Genomic DNA, 21,020 nt, shown 5'->3' with positions numbered 1-21,020 from the left:
AGTAACCTATATAGGAGGTCATTAGGATAAAGGCTAAGTGACTAAGATAAGGTAGCAGGTGTTCTTGTAAATATCGAATTGGTTACTGTGGAAATAGAATAGATAATAGAAAAGCACATAGGATTTGATGTTAGAACAAAGAAATCAAAGGTTAAAAACAAACAAAATATTTTAATCCCAAGATTTGCTTGGGAGAACCAGTAAAAAAAATAGTGTTGGTTTTCCACGAAATAGTCAAAAAATTGTATTGATGAAACCCAATAGAGAGCTCTCTTTTTTACTTATTTAGTGTCAGTGGAGTTACCAACACTGTTGAGGGAATCTCTTACAGGCAGTTGATAATAACATGGGACTGGAAAAGTGGCCTTGAGTTAGAAATGAAAATATTTTAGCTTTTTAATTGTTCTTTCCAAAGCTTGATTGTCACAGCAGGTGACTTACATAGGTTTATTGACCCTTGGAGCCAGAAGTATATGGCTATATCCCGCCTACCCCCACCATTTTTTGATTATCCTTAATGTTCTATTTCAAGGTTAAATATGGTGGTTTAATGAGTGGAAGTGAAGATACAGATATGATATTCTTGACCTTGATAAATTTGTTATATAAAGTTTAACAGGGATGTTTTTTTAAATATTTTGTTTTCAAATTTCAGTTGCATTCCTTCTGTTCAGAAGCAGCAGAGTTTATGTTGAAGACTTAACATAATAAAAAGTAGAGTTCACTTTTTTAAATGAAATCTAACCTACTTTCCTTTGTCCTACAGAATAGGCACAGGCTTTAGGGTAATCAGACCCATAAAGGAAAATAGCAGACGACCCACTTTCTGCCTCCCTATCTGTACCCCAGGGAGTTGGGTACTTTATTAGTATCTTTGAATCTTAAGAGTCAGGAGGAGAGTTTCAGCACCCAATGTCCAAAACACAGATGCAAGGTCCTCCTTCATAGACTCAGACAAAGGGACAGATCAAGATCATATCGTGTTATATAAGGTATCGCTGGAACAGATTGGTTTTTCTTCTGAAATGACAGTACAGCATTTTATCTCAAGAAAGATAGGCAACTTTGGCAAGTTAACACAAAATTGAACTTAGTTAAGTATTTGTTTAAAGTTGATTAATGACTTGTTTTGATATTACATCATCATGACCTGATCCTCTTGGTCATATAAACAGAGTAGATTTTACTTTTGAACTTTGGTATTTCAGGGTCACACTTTATTCACATTATTCATTAATTTGTGTCTCTCATTTTGTAAATAAACTTTGAAAACATTTAAGTAGAATCCTAGGTAGAATCATTTTATTGATATATTTTTTTGGTACTGAGGATAGAACCCAGGGGTACTTTACCACTGAACTACATCCCCTGTTCTTTTTTATTTTTTATTTTATGACAGGGTCTTGCTAAGTTGCTGAGACTGTTCTTGAACTTCCCATTCTCCTGCCTCAGCCTTCTGAATTGCTGGGATTATAGATGTGCTCCACTGTGCTCAACAGAATCATTTTACAATAAGTAGATGTTTAATTTTAAAAATCTGATGGAAGATCTTTTTGTAATAAAAATTAGCAAAGGGGGCTGGGGTTGTGGCTTAGTGGTAGAGCGCTCGCCTAGCATGTAGAAGGCACTGGGTTCGATCCTCAGCACCACAAAAAAGTAAATAAATAAAATAAAGGTATTGTGAAAAAAAACTTAAAAAAAAAAAGCAAGGGCTTATTGGTGTAGATGTAGTAAAAAAAATATTCACATCTCCAACTAAAGATCAAGTCAAATATTTAAGAACTGATCAAATACATCTTATTGTATCATAGTAACATCTTACTGGTAATCCTAGCGATTTGGAAGGCAAAGGCAGGGTGGCAGGTTGGAGGCTAGCTTTAGTAATTTAGCAAGACCTGTCTCAAAATAAAAAGAACTGGGGATCTAGTTCAGTGGGAAAATGTTGCTGCGTTCAGTCCCCAGCACTGCCCCGCCCCCACCCTTCCCCCCAAAATTCTTACTGGGATTAGAAGCCATAGCTCAGATTTCAAAATTGTAATAACGTGGAAACCCAGAATTTAACAACCTTGGGTTGCAAAATGAGTCCCTTGCAACACTTCTGACTTTTAGTCAATAGGTCACTGGCTGTTGCCAAGTGATGAGCTAAGAGCCATATACTGTTGTGTCTTTGAACCCTAATTGGACTCCTCACTTTACTGAGTGTGAAAACCTGCCAGAGGTCACACAGCTATTATGAGTAATGCCAGAACCACGTCCCTGGGCTCCTCCACATCCCCATTCAGCGTTCTTGCTTCTTTACCCTAATGGATATGTCAGAAAGTGGAAAGTATCAATTCTGTCAAACAGGGGACAAGAAAAGGGTAAAATAAAGTTTTTCCTTTTTTTCAAAAATTAGTTACTAGATCAGCTTGTTTGAACAAAGGCAGAAATCTAAGGGCACTGGCAGAGTGATTTTTATCACTACCCCTTTTTTGGTTTCTAATGTTATTATTTTTGAACACTCATCTTTTTCAGATGGGTAGCAATAAAATAAAATAGTGTAATGATTTCCTGGTTATATTTAATAGTTTATTAAGATATGGGCAATAAGATTCTGTACTTTAGTATGTTTAAATGAAATAATAATGAACAAGTAATTTACAATGTCTAATAAAGCAACGTTTTTATTTAGTGAGGTGGTCAGTTCAGTAACCAGTCTTCATGGAGCTCTTTCTGCATTTTGAGATTGAGCTGGGGTGGAAAAGAAAACCCGTTGTTTTTATTTGTTCTAATTAGTTACACATGACAGCAGAATGCGTTTCTGTTCATTGTTGCACAAGTGGAGCACAACTTTGTACGTGATGCAGAGTTGTCCCATGTGTGCAGTAATACACGTATCTAGCCCACACCTCCTCCCCTTTGCCCTGTCTAAAGTTCCTCCATTCCTCCCATGTCCCCTGCCCCCCAATCACTATTATGAGTCTGCATCCTCATATCAAAGAAACCATTCGACCTTTGGTTTTTTGGGGTTGGCTTACTTTGCTTAGCATGATATTCTCCAATTCTATCCATTTACCTGCAAATGCCATTATTTTATTCTCGAGAAAGCCCATTATTAAGGTCTCACATGAACCATAGTATATGTTGGAGAATTAAGAAAGGTTAATGAAGGTAAAAACCATCCCTCTGTTATCTTCTTGCCTTAAGTCACCAAGAAACCAGTCTTGGAAATACTGAATTTTGATGAATCATTCAGTAATTGAGACTCTTTTTTCCATATCATTGCAGTATTTTTTTTTTTTTTTTAAACAAATGATCAAGTCTTAGGGAAAATGTTCAGCTTGCCTGAGACCATGGCTGAGCCGAGTCGTTTGCTGGTTCTGCCATCTCACGGCTAGTGTTTCTCATGCACTTAAGTGTGGGGAGTATAAGCTGGAGTTAGAAAGTGTTGGTGGTTACAAAAGGAACTAGTTTGCCAAAGAATTGGTAGCCTGCCAACTAATTTTCCTAAATCAAAAGAAAAAAGTTGGTCTTCATGAACTGAAGCAGGTTTGAGGCCTGATAATGAACTCTTACAGTAGAAATTTAGATAAAAAGGTAAATTTCCCATTGCTTTCCCGGAATGATCATGATGCAATTGCTGGAAGTCACCATTGTCTTACTTCCAAACAGTGCTTATAAGTAGCAAGTGAGTGGTGGTTGGTTGGTTTGCCTTGGCTCACACTGTTACTAGTGGGTAATGTGGTTGTTGGTAGCAGTGAATATGTTTTATTATGCCTCCACCCCCACCCCCAGCCATGTTGCTGACCATCTGGAAGTTAGATAAGAGGGAGGGAGCACCTCCTAAGGAAGTTCCACTTTTCCTTTGGAGTCTTTTATTGCCACAAAATCTTAGGTGGGGAGGAATTGTTCCATCAACTCAGTTGTGTGATGTTCTCCTCAAGGGCCTGTGTGGTCTCTTAGGTCTCCCAGACAGCCCATTCTGCTCCCGATTCTGTTAGACACATATAGCATCTTAAGCTGGGTCTTTTTTTTTTTTTTTGGTATTGGGGATCGGACCCAGGGTTGCTTTCCCAAAGATCTACATCCCCAGCCACCACCAACCCCTTTTTTTGAGACAGAGTCTTGCCAAGTTGCTGCTGTAGGTATGAATTCTCTTTGCAGTGCATCTCTCCTGGATAGTCCGTTTGGCAGGCTAATAATTCCTAGTGCTTGTGATATATTGTCTTCAACTTAACAAATATCTGTTGATCCAGGCATTTCTAAGTGGTGGGGACATAAGAGTGAATCCTCACTGCAGACAGATATACTGTGAAGTATTACCATAAGAAACTGAAATGAGGTTGGAATGAGGGGACATGTTGTGTTCACACAGTTGGTCAGAAGTTTGCACTGGATTCTGTGGGTGTTACCAAGAATAATCCAGCAGCCAGCTGCAAGGCCTGGTGTAGACAGCTCAAGGGGAAGGCCGACTTAAAAACAGCTTAAAACATCTCTTAGGGTAAGAGACACTGCGGTTCTTGGAGCCTGAAGTATTTGGATCTTCCCTGGCTTCTAACAGAAAACTCCACATCAAGTAGATTCTTGTAGTCACATTATAGTTCATGGTTTCAGTAGTTCACTAAGAACCCCTGAGTCCATGAAAAGTACTGAGTGCTTCACCAGTGTTTATCTTACCTTTGTGTGGGGGCCACGCTATTATTCTCTGTATGGCCAATTTGGGGAATGTGCTGCTTCAGTGAATGCTGGGAAGTCATTTCACATCACAATTTTGAGTGCTTGGTTATATTCATCTGTCAACTCGCCCAGCCCTTCATTATTCTTAAACTGTGGTGTCTGACACAGAATGCGTTGGCCAGATCTGGGTGCAAGGGTAACAGAAGCTGAGCTGAGCCATGACTCTAAAGAACTGTGTGCCTCTTTTTAAGAAGCCAATCAGGTGCTTTTGCTTTTTAATTACTGCTCCTTTTTTACCATCAAAAATTTGTCTTTATTTATGATCTCTAAAAATCAAGGAAGTTTCTTTTTTCTCCTTTTTCTCTCCTTCACCTCCTTCCTCCCCCCCCCCTCTTTTTTTTTCTTCTCTCTCTCTGCCCTTTCCTCTCCCTCCCATCATCCTTTGCTCTTCCCCAACTCAATAGAAACTGCAGCCTCTCACAAAGTCACAGTGTGGATGACAGTCTCCAGGAGCCTCAAAGGAAGAATTATTCTTAGAATTTATTTCTTTTAGGATAATAATAGTAAATATTGCTTCCCCATTATACTTTGAGAGCTGATGGTTTCCTGATCTTTAAAAAGTTCATACAGATTTTTCAAAAAAATAGTGTTCTAAAGAACTGGCACTTCCTTCTTAGAAAGAATTTGATCCTACAACGTAGAGTTGAAAGTTTTGACATTTGAATATTGGTTTTTTTTTAATGGATGAATTATGGGGATGAATTTTTTTATATGGAAATTCCCGTATTTAATTTTTGAGCTAGAGCCTTGATCAGTTGTTGGTTCCCTGGAACTTGGGAAAGCTGTTTTTAAGAAACTTCAGTAATTATGAATTCTGCAGGCCCTCTGCTGGTACATTCTGGTACTGCTGAGAGTGTTCTGTGATGAACTTGCCAGTAGTTCTGCAGTGTTACTTTAAAAGCAATTTCTTTAAAAAAAATGAAACAAAGCAGTTTTATTGGTTAATCTTAATATGATCACAAAAAATCTTGTTTTTAATTACTAACCAGAGTATGAGACCAGAGTATGTTGGTCTAAATCCAGAACTTCGAAGTTAGTAAATAACTTGAAAGCTTTCAGTAAGTTGTTTGGGTTCTTAAGTAGTAGAAAGTTGACAGTTTGCCTTGGAAACCTGATTTAAGTGTGTTTACTTTTTAAAGATTCTAGATATGGCAGCTTTCCAAAGCTTTTTATTCTTCAATTTTTTTTTTTTTTTTTTGTCCTGAGGATCAACCCTAGAAGTGCTTTACCACCAAGCTGCATCCTCAGCATGTTCTATTTTTTATTTTGAGACAGGGTCTCACTAAGTTGCTTAGGGACTCACAAGTCGTTGAGATTATAGGCATGTGCCTCCACACTGGCTCATTCTTCCATTCTTTGCTTTCTTTTTAGAATATGACTTATGACAACATGAGTATTTTCTTTAAAAACTCTAAGCATTTCCTGTATCCTTGTTAAAGCATTTGGACAGAATTATATATATATATATATTTTTTTTTTTGATTGACCTTTATTTATTTATTTATATGTGGTGCTGAGGATCAAACCCAGAGCCTCACACATGCCATGCAAGCATTCTGCCACTGAGCTTCAACCCCAGCCCCTAGGACAGAATTTTTGATATGACCTAAATGTTAATATCTTGAAAAGCTAATTCTAGGTAAAAATATTATATTTTAAATATTAATTGAAATGGACTGTATCTTCTTTTCATTTCCAGTGCGTAATATTCTGAGGAATCCAGCTTAGACCTTTAAATGTAGATAAATCCAATCAAAGCAGGTTTAATTCTTGGTTTAGAGGGATAATGAAAGATCTCTTCACAAGTCTCTGTCCTCTGGGTAGGGATGTGTGTGCACATGATTATAGATTATCAAAAGCCTCGTCGTACAGTGTAAGCTTAAAGGAAAGCAGAGTAATCTGTTGCTCTAAGTTGCTGTGAACTTTTATCAAGAAAATAGTTTTATTATTTTGACATTTTGGAAGATTATATGAGTGCCATTTATTTTTCATGCTAAATGGTTACTTGTGCATGGTGGATGGTGCACTGATTATGAGTATTTAATATTTACCGAGGATCCGTAGTCATATATGTGACCCCTGTGACCTGATATTCCAAAACATAAAGGAAAGGGCATTATCTATTTATTTAAACTAATGGCTTCTAAATTATATTTTTTATCTGCCTCTTTAAGCATGTCTCTGATGTGTCTGTTTAGTTATAAATTATACATGTTCCTGCATACTATGTACATCACATAACACAGAAATAGAAATAAAAAAATATAAATGGAAATTGTAATGTTTTTTCCTGTAACCCATTGATTGTCTTACAATATACTCTTGGGTGTGTATTTAGACCAAGATAAAAGGAGTAGCTTCTCCCTGAGGAATTTTTGGATAATATAAAAATCATTTATGTTTGACTTAGGATGTGACAGTAATACAAGAACAGATTTTACATCAGGACTGTTTAAGTTGAGGTGATCTGCACTGGAGAGGTTACCAGCTGAAAGATCAGCAAGCAGAGGCCAGGGAGCCACACAGCCACAACTCAGAGTTGGACTAAGCCAGATTCCTTTGAGATTCTGTGAAAAACTGTGGGATTCACACACTGTTGGAGAGTCAGGCTGTGGATGAAGATCTGGCTCAGGAGTGTGCTGGGAAATTGACTTCTTCATTCAGACCTGCTCAGAACTCCTGTTGTCTTGTTTAGAAATTTGATGGCCTCAGATCTTCAAGCCATCTCTACATAGGAAAAAGTTTTAATGCTTCTTACAAACATACAGCCTGACCACGTAGGATGATAAATACATAAGTACAGTCCAGCATCGGCCTTTGTCACTTAACCTGCCTCATGATGCATGGAGGGAGGGAGACTCAGGAGCAGATTTAGAATGGATGATTGCAGTGTATGGCATCCCAGATGATATATAAATAAGTTCTGTCTAACACACGCAGGTACTGTTTCATTAAGAATAATCTGCAGTTCATATTTTTAAGCTCAAATTGTTATCACCTTAAAAACAAAAACTTGAGCACACTCCTCCCCACCTTCTTTTTTTGTTTTTCTTGCCCCTCCCCCGCCACCCATGGGCAGTTATTTTGTGAAACCCGGCAGGCCAGGTGAACCAGTTACAAATGTATAGGTTTCCAGGGTAAGTTCTGGAAGTGGGGCTCTTAAAAGGAGACTCCAGGCACCAGCAGAGGACTGCCACGAGCCTTGGGTGCGCCCTTCCGTGCTGTAGAGGACTGGCTGGAGTTTCTCCGTTGGTGTGTTTCCTCTTTGCTGGTTTAGGTAATGCCCTGTTCTTTCTTATTATTAACACAGAGACATGAAGCTCTTCTGCATCAGTGATATCAGAGTATCAGATCCTTAAGAATCAACAAAACTTGAGATTTTCTTTTTTTAATGGATAGGTCGTCCTTCCTTTAGAAGGTTTGTTAAGAAGATCGCCATCTCTGCAGCACTGCAGTGATCATAAAATAGAGCTGGGCTGGGGCTCAGTGGCAGAGCATGTGCCCAGTATGCATGAAGCCCTGGCTCAACCCTCAGCGCCATGTGAAAATAAGTAAATAAAATAAAGGTATTGTATCCGTTGATGACTAAAAATATTTTTTAAAAAGAATGAATAAAGTAGAAGCAGTTAGTGGAATAGAGCAAGTAGATTAGAGGAGGGAATGGAATGAGATGGATCAAATTATGGGCACACACAAATGTGGCATGATGATTGCCACTGTTACGTACAGTTATAATACGCCAGTTACAAAGGGTGGGTACTGTTCAAAATGAACTGCCTAAAAGTGGGGGAAAAAAGAGTCCTGATTCTAATCTACTTCTGAGCATTTCTATAAGAAGCATCACAGTGGAGTAGTGCATCAGAGTTACTGAAGACGACCTCCCTTGACGCTCTGAGCAAGGTGTTGGCTAGACCCTTAGGGAAAGGGAAGCTTGTTTTTGTCTTAAAACTTTCCAACAGTTGGGCTGGGACTGGAGCTCAGCGTAGAGCGCTTGCCTTGCGTGTGTGAGGCACTGGGTTTGATCCTCAGCACCACAGAAAGATAAATAAATGAAATAAAGGTATTGTCCATCTACAACTAAAAATATTAAAACAAACCTTTCCAACAGTATGCTTTTAACAATTGTAGATGGTTCTAGACCAAAGAGCAAGACCCAAGGTTTTGTATTCCTTGGAACCTATTGTCCTTTATAATGATGCAAACAGAAACAAACCCCCCCAAAACTGGAAAAAACTACCCAACTTTGTTATTGTCAATGTGATTCTTTATGACAAACCGTTTCTTTCTTTCTTTCTTTCTTTCTTTTTTTTTGACAGATCATATCTTTAATAAACTTCCTTCCATTTTCCATATTCCCTGTGTGTCATGGGCTGTCTTACATCATTTGTTATGCCAGGCAGAATTAACTCTTGTGAAATGGAGAGTGTTGGCCTGGAGGGCATAAAGCCCAGGGGGAACTGAAGTTCCTCTAAAGTGAAGGGGGAACTTGTCAGCTTGGTGAGAACAGGAAGTGAGGTTTTATGATCAGATTATAGCTCAGCTACATATGTAGGCCAGGGTATAAATTACCTACTGTGGATCGATATCTTAGTTATGATGTGTGTCCCTTATTTTTTGATTATGATTCTATATGCCTTCTGTTGTATTAACGCACAGAGATCTGGATTTTTAATTTTTCATTACTATGAGTATTTGTATTGCTAGTGTTTTACTAAATAAATCAATAAAATAAAAATTCTCATTTTTATTTTATTGATTTATTTAGTATATTTAGGGTTATTTAAGTATAACCCTTTTTCACATCTGTCTTTAATGCATAGCATTCATTTTTTTTTTTTTTTTTTTACTGTTTTGGTGGGATTTATTTAAAAATGAGGTTAAAAAAATAAAGAATTAAATATCCTTGAACCTGGCCTGAGGTTTTATAATGATGCACCTGTAAAAGGCTTTGATGTTCATTGTAGAACATGTCAAAAGCCATTCTTTTTGTATAATTTTGAATATTTTAAGCATGTATTTTTTATTAAGTACTATCTTTTTCTCCTTCCTTTAAGATTTATTCCCTGGTGATTTTTTTCCTTTCTGTCAGTTTGTGTCTGTGTCATTCACTGTCTCTGGCTTCACAATTCTGTATTGTCCTAGCACCATTTTAAAACCACAGCTGGAAGCACTGAAAAGCCTTCTGACAAAGGAAGACTGAATTGTGACCTTAGACTATTGACAAGGCTTAGACTATAGGAACAAATGACAGTAAGAAATGAATGTCTCAGATCCGCAGCCTTGTCCTCAGTCTCTGAGTGAATTGTTGAAACCAAGAATTCAAAAATTATATTTCCTTTTCAATAGTAGGAAACATTAATAGTGTGAAACATTCTATGTGCCTGTGAATCATCCCTGCATCTGGGATTGTTGTTGAAAAATCTGCTGCTTTTCTCATCCTTGATCCTCTTAGTATCGCCTCTTTTACTCCCTGGAATTTAAAAAGTCTTCCTCTATTGTCCTGAGGTTTTATAATGATGTACCTCCTTGTGGGTCTTCGGGGCATTTGTGAGGCTAGGAACTTGCAGGTCTCTTTTGATCTGGAAACATTTGTTTTAGAAAACTTCCTTGTTAGTGTTTGTGATTCCATATTTTAAATGTTTTATTATGTAATATTTTGTTCACATAAAAATGAATGTGTGTAAGCCATGACCCAGTAATGAACTACCTGTGAGCTGCCACACAACCTAAGAATGGGAACATTGCTGACGGCACCACTCTGCTGCATTTGTGATTTTCCTACTGTCTAAACTTTGTGTTTCATGACCCTGACTTTGAAAAAAAGAAGAATTAATTACATATGTGTTGGGCACTAAACAAACTATTGTTCAGTTATGCCTGTTTGGGGGCTTTGTAAAATGGTCTTATAGTTAATATAGTATTTTAGGGTTTGCTTTTTATGCAAAGAAATGTTCCTAAGACTGATCCATGTCATTGCACATAGCTATAGTTTGTTTATATTGTTTATTTAATTCCTTCCTACACCTATATTTCTTTTCTCTTTTTGACTGTCAGAGGTTATGCCCCTGACTTATCCTTTAGTGTTTTTTTTTTCAAGAAAATTTTGTTTTCTGTTTTAATTTCTGAGACTTCCCATAAAACTTATTTTCCAGTACTTTTACTAAATATTTCTGCAATCATTTTAAATTTCCTGAGTGATTTTTCTTCTTGTTGTTATCTGCTTATTTTTTGCAGCAGCATCTTGTTATTTTATGGGTTTGTTTTCTTTTGTCTCTGAGGCTGTTTTCTTTTGCTTTCTTATGTGTTTGTCTCTTCTTTCTTTTTCTGCCCCCTCTGGAGGTGTTAGTCTCTTTTTTTTATGTTAGGGACTTTTCTGAGATATCTGGTTAACCCTAACTTTCTCCTCACATTTGAGCAACATTAACATGGTGGGGAATTCTCTTTGTGAGGGCTTATATAGGTTGATAGATTTTACTGAAGAGCATTACAAAGAGCCCAGTTTGTTGCAGGGCCTCCCAATTATCAGTATTTGCGGGGTTTTTTTCTCTATAGTCGATTTTTCTAGAGAAATTGTTGAGACCCTTGCCTTTGGGTGGATGGCGTTGGGGTGATAAGCCTGGCTGGCTGTTCTAGAGACCAGGGGAAAAGGACTGCAATTTCCGTCTATTGGTTTAATCCTACAGCTCCTCAGAATGATCCCTCATCCCAGCCTGGTCTCAAGTCCTTCTGGTTTATTGTTTCAGTCCAACTAGATTTTTAAAAAAGTGGAAGCTCACCGTCATGTGTTAGGAGAATGATCTGTTGGTCTAACTGTTCATTATAAATTCTTTTGGCCAGTCCTCCTGTTTCCAGGCCCACCTCAGGGCCCTGCTTTTAAAGCAGCCCTGGTACCTCTAAGTCCCGACCTCAGGACTGTAGTGTGGGTACGAATTGGCTGCTGCTTGCTCATTTCCCCACCATGCCTTCTACCTGCAGAGCCCTTTCCTTTGTCTTTCCGACTACGGTGATGCTCATGTTCAGTGTGCTCTCACCATGCTCTGGGGGTTGCAAACGATTGCGAAGGGAACCCCCTGAGAGAAGAATCCCAGACAGAGTCATCTCACTTAATGTTGTAGGTTTTTAAAAAATGAAATTCTTAATCCTTTTTAAAATGCCAAGTATGCGAAATGGAATTTAGATGGAGACTAAGAAGTTGATTGTTTTTAAAGAATCATTTTTAACATTATGTGACTAAAAGGACTAAGATATTGCAAAGAACAAATCAGAAAGGAGTAGGTTTTAGTTTGTTTATGAGAGTTCTTGACAATAAGTCTTTTTTTTTTTCCCCTGAATCTATAAAGCTCTGCATTGCTGTGTCAAAACTCTGCACATCTTTGTAGATAAAACGCCCAATTACTACTTAGAGAAGATTATTTTTCTGGGAAAAGATCTATTGTTGTTGCAGGATGGGGGATTGAATCCAGATCCTTCTACTTGCTGGGCAAGCACTCTACAACTGAACTATATCCCTGGCCTTTTTTATTTGACTTTGAGAGAGAGTCTTGCTAAGTTTACCCTGGCTGGCTTTGACTTGGAGATCTTCCTGTCTCAGCTTCCCAAGTGTGTGCCACCACACCCTGCTGAAAAAGATCTGTTGTTGACTCGGGCATGGTGGTGCACACCTGTAATCCTAGCAGCTTGGAAGGCTGAGGTAGGAGGACTGCAAGTTCAAAGCCAGCCTCTGCAATTTAGTGAGGCCCTGTCTCAAAAAATAAAATGGAACTAGGGATTTGGCTCAATGGTTAAGCGTCCTTGAGTTCAATCCTGGTACAAAACAAACAAACAAAATCCCAACTTGTTGAACTCCATGTCCAAGTGCAAGAATAAGAGAGACAGTTAGGGAAACAAAATTTAAAGTGCAAGTCATGGAGCGTACCTGAAAATGGACAGACATGCGTTGAATATCCCTTTTTTACTCTCATAAAAAACATTTAACATAAAACTTAACCATCATAAACATTAAGTGTCCAGTGTTGTAATGTTAAGTGTATTCACATTATTGTAAAACAGATCTCCAGAACTTTTTCACCTTCAAATCTGAAACTCTAAAGTAATCATAAAACTCCCCCTTACCCTCTCCTCCAGCCCATGCTAACTACCATTCACCTTTCTCTGACTGCCTACTTTAGATACCTCAAATGCAAGGAACCACAGTCGGTCTTGTTGTGATTGGTTTGTTTCACTTGATGCCTCAGGTGAGCTATTCACATGTCAAGGAAGTGGCCCTGGTACAGTGAAGCAGGGGAGGAAAAATGTCTTTTTCTCTACCCACTTGAGGTCAGTAATAAGAGGAAAAAGTGGAATAATAAGAGAAAAGCATGCAGATTTATTTAATGTAAGTTTTATCTGACATGGGGACCCTCATAAGGAAATGAAAACCCATAGAAAATGATTCAGCTTGTGTATTTTTTACTTGGTTTTTATTAAGAAATTGCTAGTTGTAGAGAAATAAGATTGAGAGAGTATGATGTAAGAGTGATAAACTAGAGGAAGCTCAGCAAGACCTGTTTCTTGAGATTCATTCTGGGACCCTTCATCTTCAGAGAGAAGGGTGTTTCTTATATAATGTATGGGGATTCACGTTGGGTTTTAGGACGTGCTTCAGTGGAAGGTCAGGAGAATCCTTAGGTTTTAAGACCAGCTTCAGTGGAGAAGGGTGGAAGGAGGTTGGAGAGGTCTTCCTGCTTGGTGGTTTGGTGGTTTTCTGAAATGCCACTGTGGCGAGTTGGGATAGTGTGTTCTGATCCCATTGGGCGGTGGTTCAGTGCTGTGTTGTGTTGAGGGAGGTATGAACAGCCACACCAAATGCCATGCATTTCCCTGTTCTTTTGGCTTGGATACCATCTTGGTTTCACAGTGGTCTGCGTGTCCTAGCTGATTCTGTCGTCTGTATTTTGTTTTGAGCTCCCCTCTCTAGAGGAAGGAGGGCCTGTAGCTATAGCTTCCTAGTCACCATCTCTCACTCTACCTCACAGAACTTTTTAAAGCACAAAATTTTGCCAGATAACTTATTTCTTTCTTTATTTTTTGCGGGGTGAGTTCCAGGGATTGAACTCGGGCACATAACCACTGAGCCACATCCCCAGCTCTATTTTGTCTTTTATTCTGAGACAGGGTCTCACTGAGTTGCTTAGGGCCTCACTGTTGCTGAGGCTGGCTTTGAACTCAAGATCCTCCTGCCTCAGCCTGCTGAATGGCTGGGATTACAGGCATGTGCCACCATATCTGGAAAGATAATTTATTTCCTTGTATAATATTTGTAAGTAAAAGAGAATCAATACTTTGAACTTGAGTATGGCATTTGATTTTGTACTTTATATACAAACGAAACTAAATCTAAAGCATTGATATCCCAGCTTTGTTGATAGAATCTTTTCCATTGGGGTAAAGAAATAAGGAAATAGTAACATTAATTCTATAAGACAAGACTATTTTCTTTTAAGGATTTCCCAGCATTCTACACATATTTATTGAATGTCTGGTATGTGTAAGTCACTGTGCAATTGAGATAAGAAAAAAAAAAGGCAGTCCTTCAAAGTGCCGTGCGTGCGCACCCATGGGTGCAGCTGGGGATTGAACCCAGGGCCTTCTGCATGCTAGACAAGTGCTCCATCACTGAGCTACACCACCAGTTCTTTTTAATTTTTGTTTCTTTTGAGTGAGGTCTTGGTAAGTTGTCCAGGCATAACTTGTGGTCCAGCTTCCTGAATAGTTGGGGTTATGTAGCAAATGCAGTAGCACAAGAACTCACTGCACATGGATCAGGTTTCCAGAGACTGTGTTGCGAGTTAAGTAACAGAAATGACAAGGAGCTGAAGAGGTTGGGCTTGCTGCTAGAGAAAATGAATCTGGACTGGACCTTGATTGTGGATCCTATCTTAGTATCTACCCTGGAGAAAGACTCACCCATGCAAAGCAAGCATGCACAGGCAGTGCTGTTTCTATTAGCAGAAATGTGGAAATAATCTAAAGCTCATCAAGAGAGTGGCTACATAAACTATTCTGCCTACACCACGAAATACTTTGCAGCATTTTAAAAATATGTATGTAAAGCAAATAGTGTAGACTACGTATGTGTTGAAAGAAAAATTTTAAATAATTGAAATTTTATGGTTTAAGCATTTTATAATTTAATTGACAGCATTGTACATATTTATCTTGTACATCATGATGCAAAATAGACATTATGGAGTGGCTAAAGTGAATCCTCAAATAGTTATCATTTTTGTAAGAACATTTAAAATTTACTGCTAGTATTTTTAGTAATGCAACGATACAGTGTTTATTAATTTTTAGTTACCATGTTGTATAACAGATCCCTTGAACTTAATTTCTCTTATTTAACTGAAATTTTGTGTCCTGTGACCAATATTTCTGCAAACTCTACCCCTCTTACAAATGAGGTTGCAGATAGTATATTGACTTTAGTTGGTTTATAAAACAAATCAAACTCACCTACAAATAATACCCTATAATTTTATGCATATACAATTATACAAATTCATAGTAAACAAAGGATATTTTGATAACAGTGGTTATAGTAACTAACTTTTATAATTTATTTATATGATTAAAACTAAACACAAAAGCCCAAATGGAAATTTATGAAAATTCTAGTGGTGGTTATTTCTACATGATTATTATGAATAAATTTAATCTTATTTATAATCAGTGTATTCTCTTAATTCTTATAAGGAGCATATCTTACTGGAAAGTGTTAAATGATAAAGAATCATTTACAAATGGGAAATAAATGACAAAAAGCTAATAAAATTAATCCTTGCAATGGAAAAGAAGAGCAAGTGGAACAAATTTTGCAAATAAGGGGAGGTGGATGAGGGAGAGAGAAAGAAATTCAGGGTGTCAGAAATTGTTTAAGTTGTATAGAACCTTTGAACACTTCTTTGTATTATTAAGCCATTCATTTAAATACACCAATTTGGGCTGAGGATTTAGCTCGGTTGGTAGAGCGCTTGCCTTGCATGCACAAGGCTCTGGGTTCAATCCGCAGCACCAATAAAATAAAATATGCCAGTTTGATTGTGCTAGGTTTCTGTCCCAAAGGAACCTACAATTCTGATGATCAGATGTAGGCAGCAAATTACAACAGAGTGTAGTAAGAGAGAATCGATGGGTCAAGTCAGGAAAGGTGTTGGTGAGGCTGATAGAGAAGGAACAGACACCTGAGCTGAGGTTTTGGAGTTTAGGTCAAAGGTAGTGGGAAGTGTCTATTGCAAGAAAGTGGAGACCAGCTCTTGAACTCCCTGTAGATATATTTAGGGCCTGGATTTGATAGTTGTTAAATATTTCATACATATAATCCTGCTGTTCTTTGCCACACAGTAAACAATGATCATGTCAGTCATCGGGAACTCAGTAGGCACATAGTAAACACTAATGGAATGAATGGTTAGTCATGCTGAAAGGTGAAGTAGCAATGTACTAAATTTACGTGGAGGGGCTGGGAATGTGGCTCAAGCGGTAGCACGCTCGCCTGGCATGCGTGCGGCCCGGGTTCGATCCTCAGCACCACATACAAACAAAGATGTTGTGTCCGCCAAAAACTAAAAAATAAATAAATAAATTCTCTCTCTCTCTCTCTCTCTCTCTCTCTCTCTCTCTAAAAAAATAAATAAATAAATAAATAAATAAATAAATAAATTTACGTGGAGAACAATGCTAATAGTCAAGGAGAGTAGCATTCCATAAATACATGGAAGAATATATAGAGGAAATGAGAAGAGGAACAGAACTGACTTTAAAAGATCTGAGAAAGAGCTTTGTCTGAGAGTACAAAGTAAAGTTCTAAGAAACTTCTTAAAAAGACAACCGAAGAGCCAGGCTTAGTGTGTTTGCCTGTAATCCAGCAGCTCCAGAGGCTGAGGTGGGAGGATTGCAATTTTGAGGTCGGCCTGGGCAAAGATAAGATGTGTAAAAGGAGTCAGACACAAGAGGTTCTTTGTGAATTTTAAGTATGTGGTTACCTTTAGGGGACAGGAGAGCAGTAAGAAGTTTAGGAACTCTCTGGAACTGGAGGTATTCTGTATTTTCATATGGAAATAAATGTTCTATATCTTCACACGTTTGTTTATGTATAGCAGTACGTATGTGTGTACCTAGCAGTGGATTTGTATGTCCGTGTGAGTTCGTTTCATTTACTGAATGAAATATTCATCCACAGTGATATTACATAGCAGTAACAACTTATTTACAATATGTGGATTGCAAAGATGATGAGCAAAAGAAGCATTTGTTTGTACATATATACACAAGCGCGCGCGAACAGATTCATTGATGAACTCTTTAAGATGTGCATTTACGTAATTTCAAGAAATGGTCTTCATAGAGAATCTAATAAGAGAAAATGGGTTTAAAGGAAGGGTGTATTTAGAAAATTAATACCTTGACCATAAAACCTTCATGAGAGATGAATCACAGGGGGATGTGGCTATTCCAGCTCTGAAAAGCACCTTTATAGGCTGGCTAGGCAAGGACCTTGTTCAGTGAGTGAGTCACCTGGATGCAGAGGAACTGGAAGAAAGAGCCTTATGAGTCTCCCTCACCCACTATTGCTTCCTTCCGTGCATTTGCTGAAGGTAATGTGTACCTTGAGTGTGAGGGAGAGACAAATAGAGAGCCCACCTCATTACTTTTATGAAAGGAAACAGACAATTTAGTGTACTTGGAAGAGCCACATCCAGATCACCAAGGTGAAGACTTTGGCGAGTTTGGTTGCTCTTTAAATCAACCATTGAAATTGGTTGTGGAATTAAATACTGTTAGGTTCTCAAACCTTTTGATCATCAACTTCTTTTAACTTCTTACTACTTAATATTAAGGACATTACTTTCAGGGCTATTTGTATTGAAAGTTGCTTGAGCTTTGGTAAATAATTACCTAAATTAATTAAATTCCAAGTTGATAAAATGTTATATGTATGTTACCTATTGTGGGATTGCCAAAAGAAATCAGTTTTTGTAAAATAAAAATCTACCATTTAAGGGGGCCTGAATCACCACAGGGAACCCTAAAGTTGACAGAATTATTGAGTCTTCTTTTTGGAAATAGTTGTTCTTCCTTGCTTTAAGGGTGGACTCTAATGAAAACATAATTTCTGAATGAGGGAGCCTGTCCCATTCATAATTGTTAATGGTGACCTGTTTCCATCTGGGCAGTTTGTAGAAAGGCAGTTTACAAATGTGTGCAGTTTTGAAAGGAAAAATAACTGAATGTTGTTAGTGTTTACATTCCCATCCTATAACCAGGACACGCTGCCTTGTTAGTGTGGAAGGACTTTCTACTGACCGGTCCTTTCACACCTCTGTGGTTTGACTTGTGTTTCTCCACTGCCCATAACGGTCTCGCTCTTTCTTACCTCGCAGAATTCCTACCTAAATTTAAAGACTCTAAGACTTCTGCTGTTCCAAACAACATTCATCTTTCCTTCCTTGTGCTATAAATGACCCCACTAAGTTTTGGGGAGGGAGGTATGGAGGAATCCGTCCAGGGGTGCTTTACCACTGAGCCACATCCCCAGTCCTTTTCATTTTTTATTTTGAGTTAGGGCCTTGCTAGGTTGCTGAGGCTGGCCTACAACTTTTAACCGTCTTGCCTCAGCTTCCCCAGTCACTGGGAATACCAGTGTGCCCTACCACACCTGGCCTTCCCTACCAATTATCACTGCTAGTATACCATTTATGTGTTGTGTGACAGCTTAAATTTTCTGTTTCCTTTCTAGGCTGTGACCTCTGTCATGAAAGGGGGTGCTTCATTCCATACCTGCCCTTGTCTGGTATCCTAAACGCTTGTTCTGAAGTGACAGTGTATTGCATAATCAAAAGGCTATGAAGTTCTTATAATTTTAATGATTAATTAGAGTTGCTACTGCACAGTTACATCTTCTAGATTATAACAGGAAGCTGGTCAAAACCTACAGTGGTGTTTGATCAATAAAATTTATTTAAGATAACTTTGTTTCATGACTGGGCACCAAAAAGATAAGAGAGGGACCTTCAATTGTATTATTTCAGGTGGAAAGAAACTAACTTGTCTTAAATGGTAGTAAACTCACTCATAACTGAATGTGTAAAAGTTTAATCTTTAAAAATGGAATGATTAGGGTTGGAGCTGTAGCTCAGTGGCAAAGTGCTTGCCTAGCATGTGTGAGGCACAGGGTTCTAACCTCAGCACCACATAAAAATTAACAAATGAAATAAAGGCATTCGGTCCAACTACAAAAAATTTTTTAAAAAAGGAATGATTATTCAGTTTACCAAAAACATTCCATGATTGTCTTAAATAGCATTCTTAGTGCATTTAAAATTATTAAAAATAGGAGGAAGTCTGATGTAATGGAAATGCATTGTAGTGAGAGTTGGGCATTTTGAATACTAGTCCCAGCTCTAATAGTGATTTGGGGCAAGCTTGAAACCTCTTTGAACTTGAGTTTCCTTCTCTGTAAAAGTATAGATTGTATTAGTTGACCTTCAAAAGTATAAAACTTTAATATTAATTTATTTTTAAAATGTGTTTGTATAGGATTTTGAGAATTGAGTTATTTCAAGGGGAGGTACAAGTATTTTGAATCAAAAAAAGCAGCTAAATTAGGGTGATTATTTGGATTTCCTAAGTATTCATCCAAAATATTCATGATATGTGTGCCTTCATATTCATGTTTTATATATATGTACAGGTAATATATACAAAACATACATTACCTATACATATATAGTTACAAAACACTTATGTTTTGATAAAAAAAAAATAAATCACAGAACAGAATAATCTATATATTTTGAAAAAGCATACATTTAGAGAGCCGGGATGGTGGCTCAGTGGTAAAGTGCTTGCCTGGGATGCATGGGGCACTGGGTTCGCTCCCCAGCACCACATAAAAAAAAAAATAAAAAAAATTAAATCAAACAAATAAAATAAAGGTATTGAGTCCATCTTCAATTAAAAAAAAACATTTATACATGTATAGCCAAACATCCAGGAAATATTAATTTTAATTAATATTATTTAAAAATGTTTATTATTTTAATTAATAAAATAATAAATATTATTTTCAGTGTGGGGTTCAACATGGTAGTTCAAAAAGAATAATTTTTTTCTTCCTAGAATGATAATGAAGATAAACCTAAAAGACTTCCGACAAACCCACAGTAACACACAGACCATACGCCACTTTGGAAGCAGGTTATTTGACAAGTAGGGGAAATATGCTGGGATCGGGGGCCAAAATATCAGACAAGCATTTTTCTGTTTTCCAGTTTTACTAGGAAGTGTTACTGATGTTGAAAAGTGAAGACAAGACTGCCCAGCGGCTGCCTTTCACCTCCTCTTTAGTCATGGCTAGAGCAGGGTTCTGTATGATTCAGAAAAGATTAAGAACCCATGGATGGTTCTGGTCTGTTCCCACACAAATTATAAAGCATTGTGGATTTTTGGTCACAGGCTGTTAAAAATGACATTGTTTGGGTCCTGGAGAATGATTGCAAGACTGTTGACTTTTCTCCAGGTTATATATTTCTATGCTTCCTGCTATTATTTTTGAACCTTTTTATTTATTTTTTTATTTTAATTAATTAATTAGTTATTTTTGGTACCAGGGACCGAATCCAGTGGTGCCTAACCACTGAGCCACATTCCCCACCCCTTTTTATTTTGAGACAGGGCCTCACTAAGTTGTTAAGGCTGGCCTTGAACTTGTCATCCTCCTGCCTCAGCCTCCCAAGCTACTGGGATTATGCTTGTGCCACCCACCTTAACCTTTGTTCTTAGTCTCATTTTTTCATACAAAAAACCGCCACACTCCCCCAAACAGACCAGATTTTAAAATTGTGATTTTTTTTTCCCCTAACAGCTTAGTTTATTGAAGATCTTTTCTGTTTTCCATTTTTTTAAACGAGGGCTGGATTATAGTCATACAAAAATGAGTTTTAACAGGATTCATTGCATTTAGGCATTGAGACTTTTATCTTAATGGGCAAAAAAGAAGTAAGTTTCCACTAGAATACAGATGCCATATTTTTAATCCAGAAGTCCTGGAACTTTAAGGATTTATACCCTTTTCAGTTCGTGATTGATGTGTTCCTGGGTCTGTAGTCTTTTGACATTTTTCCTGCTTCCTTTTCTTTTTTCTCATTAGTTTGATAGTATCTTATAGCAGTGATAGTTACCTAGGAACACCTCATTCCTAAGACAGCATATTTTTTAATCAGGAATTTCATTATTACTATGTCAGCATCTCATTAATCCTGCCT

At 37.7% G+C, this 21,020-nt stretch overlaps 1 protein-coding gene across 5 annotated transcripts in view; it reads left to right on the top strand.

Annotated features, from left to right (window-relative positions):
- The window catches only part of Tmcc1 (transmembrane and coiled-coil domain family 1), a 173,501-nt gene that overhangs the window by 55,641 nt on the left and 96,840 nt on the right, over positions 1 to 21,020 (top strand). The gene's annotated exons all lie outside the window — the stretch shown is intronic.

The sequence above is a fragment of the Marmota marmota genome, unplaced genomic scaffold (assembly GCF_001458135.2).
Source record: "Marmota marmota marmota unplaced genomic scaffold, marMar, whole genome shotgun sequence".
Lineage (NCBI taxonomy): Eukaryota > Metazoa > Chordata > Mammalia > Rodentia > Sciuridae > Marmota > Marmota marmota.
This window is presented reverse-complemented; position numbering and strand designations above follow the sequence as displayed.